Genomic DNA, 4,765 nt, shown 5'->3' on the forward strand with positions numbered 1-4,765 from the left:
GCCCCTGCAGTGCCCATGCCACTGGCATGGGCATTGCAGGGGCCCCCGTAAGAGGGCCCCTACAAGTATTTCACTGTCTGCTTGGCAGACAGTGAAATACGCGACGGGTGCAACTGCACCCGTCGCACAGCTTCCACTCCGCCGGCTCGATTCCGAGCCGGCTTCATCGTGGAAGCCTCTTTCCCGCTGGGCTGGCGGGCGGCCTGAAGGCGGCAGCCCGCCAGCCCAGCGGGAATGTCAGAATTACCGCCGCGGTCTTTCGACCGCGGAACGGTAACCTGACGGCGGGACTTTGGCGGGCGGCCTCCGCCGCCCGCCAAGGTCAGAATGAGGGCCAGAGTCTCCTGCTGCAAACCTAAAATACAAACTCTACTTGGCACACTACCTGTGTGCCCGGTCCACCGTACACCGCATTAACTAGGGGTAAGACACCCCTATAGCAGGCCTTACAGACCTAAGGCAGGATACTCCATACTATAGGTGAGGGCACAGCTGAATGAGCAGTATGTTCCCACGTGTCCCTGGCAAACCTGGGATATAGTGAGTGAATAGAGCTGCCATTTTAATGTATGTGCTGGACACTGGCCAACACGAGATTCCCAGCAAAATAATGGCTACTCTGAACCCTGGGTTGTTTGGTATCAAACCACTCCGAATGATAAATTCAAACTGGTACCAGTACTGGATTTATAATAAAATGTACCCAGGGATCACCTTAGAGGTGTCCCCTGCAAAAGCCAACGATCCTGGCATATTTTCTGATGGTTTCATCCAGCCTGCCACACCCACACAGTCCATATACAAACCTTGGCGGAGAGCCCAGTCTCCCTGGTTCGTAAACCAATGCCCTCCCTTGGTGGAGGAGCTAACCACCCACTCCCCAGGAGCGTGCAAAACCCCGGTAGTGAGCTTCAAAGGGCTACAGCCCCTGAAACTCGAGCCTCCAGGCCTGCTGCTAGCATCTGAGGGGTTGCCACTTTGCAAAACACCCACTTTTTGAGTGAGCAAAGGTGGGAAACCACACAAAGATTAGGAGTGGCGGCCTAGCATGAACCACCTCTAAGGTGTTGTCTGCGAAGTGGACCCTCAAATTCAGTTTCCTCCATCTTGAAATGAAGGAAACTAGCCAATCAAGTTTAGGGAAGTCACCCTTCCCAAAGGAAGTGGACACTAAAGTGGGTGGAGCCACCCATAGGTAAGTGTCCCATTGGACATTACCAGGTTTCCCCTAGAACGCCCACTAAATTCAGTATTTATTGGACATCCCTAGAACAAGAAATCAGATTTCAAAATACAAAGAAGACCTGCACCAAAGAAGATCCAAAGCAAGAGAACTACGGACCTGTTGCACAAGAAAAGGCGCCAAACCCTGCCTGCTGCACCCAGGACCTGCAAATTGCTGCTGTGGAGGAGCTGGACACTGGACCGAGCCCAAGAAACCCAGGTAATATCCAGGCTTAAAGAATCACCCCAGATATCCCTTTTGAGTGGAGTCACCACTCAAAAACCAAGCAAGATCCAATAAGCCAGTGAAGGTCGCTTCACTGGCTGGCCGATATGTTCACAACCGGAATTTGCAGCCGGACCCCACAACACACTAACTACCGTCCCGGACGTGACCTACAAGTGTGCCAAGATTGGTGGCACTGTGCCCTCCAGTGGCCGAGTTACACCAATTCCCTGGGACAACCTCAAACCAGCTCCCCAAAAGCTGAAAGGATCAGGAGGAAGCCCCTGTAGAGGGACTTTAATAACACCCTGGGACCTACCACCAGAATGCTCACAGTGTCCTGTAAGCAGCCAGAGAGACTCACCTCCAAAAGGACTCAGTTGCGCACAGCTCTGGATCTCACGCCGCATCCGGCCGCTCTGCACCCGCAACAGGGAACCAGCTGTGCTCCACTGATCCCCAAACCCTTGCGACCTCGACAGCCCAAGGGGACCCCCAGAAACCATCTTTTCCAAGTGGCCCCTACAGGTGGCCCTGTGCCAAAAGCATTTCCTACGCTGCTCCCGCCGGAAACGGGAGCCACAAGAGGCTCTCCGGCTGGCACAAGGTGCCTACTAACTGCTGCGACCACCCTGCAAAAAACAAAAAAAAAAAAAAACACAAAAGAGACTGGTAACTCAATTGTACGATTTTGAATGGTAACTGTACATTGATTCCAATGATGCGTAATTATGCGCAGAAAGACTAACTTTATTACAACTTTTAAAACTAATATCTAAAAAAGTATTTGAAAGATCTTGGTCTTAAAAATTAAATAAAACTGAAGTATTTTTATAAACTCTGGTCTCGATTTATTCATTGAGTGCATGTGCTGCATGATTGGTTTTGTGAGCACAACAAATGCTTAGCACATCTCCTGGATTAGCCTAACTGCTCGACCAGCTACCTTAACAATTGTAGCATTAAGTGGTCTAATTTATGCTCATGGAAACCAAAGTGTGGTCGCCTGCACCCACTGCATAGTGTGCCTAGTTTTGCACACTGCATAGAAGGCCAGCCTCCTACAGATGCCTAAAAGACCACTGCACCCGCAGCCCCCAGGGAACCCGACCTCCAGCACAGGTACATTCCTCCCTGTCTTGCTTAGGGTTTGCTCCAGGGGACCCCCTGGTCCTCACATGCAGCATCTGAGTGACCCCGGGGTCTCCTCAGAGAGATCTATTGGAAACCCAATGCCTTGTTTGCATCCTGCACCCAGCTGCCATAGTGCCACTGAGGGCGTGCGTTTGATGCCTCCTTGTGGCCCCAACAGTGCCCCTCTAACCCTCCCCCTCCTACCCCTAGGTCTGCCCACCAAAGAACAGGTACTTATCTTCTGGCATAACTGATTCAGAGTGCACCCTGTCTCCGTAGGAGCCCACTTTAAAATGGCTCAAATTTGACCTCTGCACCCGACCGGCCCAGTGTTGCTGGGAGCTTGGGGTTCACTTGAACCCCCAGCTGTGGACTTCCTAAGCCCCAGAGACTGAAACTGTAAGTCAAGTACTTACCTCTAAAACTGTGCTTTAGTTTCTTCCCCAAGGATGTGTCCTGAAAATTGCAGTGTCAACATTTAAAATAGCTTTATTGGCATTTATTCAAAAACTGTATGCTATATGAATTCCATTCAAAGTATTATTATTGATATATATGTGAAATACTATCTATTGATGTAATTACATGCAAAGAGAATGTTGTGATTCTAGAAATAAATTAACAAAATGTATTTTTCTATATAAAAACCTACTGGTCTGTAGTTCAGTCATTAAGTGTGTGCTTCTTCTATTGTGTCTGTGTGTAGAACAAATGCATTTGTAGTATCTACTTTAGCCTCTGTGGAACACCTGGAGTCTGTGCATGTCATTTTGATATAGTATATAAAGAGTGAGGGGGACTGACTGAGTTGGCGAGGTAGCGTGTTCCAGGTCTGTGCTGCGATGTAGGAAAAGGATCTCCCTCTGGCTGCATTGTTACCAATTCTAGGGGTGGCAGCAAGGGCAACTTGTGCAGAGCGGAGTTACCGGTCTCTGTTTGGGTCTGAGAGACTCAGTTGGTGCACGAGTCGCTGAGTCTGAGTGGCTCTGTGAGTGTGCGCATGAGTACCTCAGTGAGTGTGAGTGCTTGGGGATTCTCTGAGCAGGTCTGTGTGAGTTCACGAGTGCCTCTGTGGGTGTATTACTGGGTGCATGAGTATGCGAGTATTGTAGGAAGCAGCATATATAGTGAACCAAAACGAGGTACACTGCGCAAAACGTCAAAGCAATCAGAGGAACAAATTACATCCCAAATGCTCCTTTTTTCGGTAGTGTGGTCAAGCGACTCCTACGGTAAGTGAGACACACACTGAAAGAAATCACACCAATTTATACAAATAACGTACTTTTATATAAAGTCTGATTTTTTGATTTATTAATTTTTACAGCTTGCAAAACTTGATACAGTGCATTTTTCAGATGTGGTAAAGTTATCCTATGAAGGAAGAACTAGCACTGCATACAGGTATAGTAAAGCGACTTAAGTGATCAATCTCCTGGACTTCGGCCACACGGACCATTCACCTCAGGCAGCAGGGTGCATGGGTACAGCTCAGCGTCAGGTGCCCCATGTAAGTCTATGGGGACCGGTTTGGTCACAAAGTTGCTTGAGGGATGGATTGGGAGTCCACATCAGAGGAACCCACGTGGGTTTCGAACCTTGAGACCCTTAGGCACGTAGGGACACCACCGGTCCACTTCACCTCAGGCTGTGGGTTGCAGGTGCAGTGGTGTTTTCTCGCATCAGGTCTGGTGCTGGAGTTCCTTGTGGTTGTAAGGATCCCCGCAGAAACAGTCTATAGGCATCGACCTGGGGTTTAGTCCGAACAAGCCAACAAGTGGCCTCAGGTCTCACGAGGCAGAGAGATGTGGTCACAGCCTTGGTCCTCTTCTCCTAGGCCCAGGGCAGACGGGCGCAGAGGTGTCCTGAGACATGGGGTCTTTGTCACTCACTGTTGCTAGGGGTCTTCAGAATCAGGCTGCAAACGCTGTCAGGAAGTCCACATAGGGCAAGCTCTGGGTAGGCTGTGTCTGAACGGCCTGGGGACCATGGTGACACCACTGGACAACTTCAACTCGGGCTAGGCAGCTCAGCTGCAGTGATGTTGCCCAGTGTTGGGTTTTTGGCAGTCAAGGTCCTCATGGTTCTTCCTTGGGTGCCTGCAGATGCAGGGCAGCCGCTCCTGTAATCCAAAAGAGTTCTTCTTGGTGATTTGTGAAGCACGGACAGCGCTCCCTGATT

The sequence above is a fragment of the Pleurodeles waltl genome, chromosome 4_1, assembly GCF_031143425.1.
Source record: "Pleurodeles waltl isolate 20211129_DDA chromosome 4_1, aPleWal1.hap1.20221129, whole genome shotgun sequence".
In the NCBI taxonomy this organism is placed as follows: domain Eukaryota; kingdom Metazoa; phylum Chordata; class Amphibia; order Caudata; family Salamandridae; genus Pleurodeles; species Pleurodeles waltl.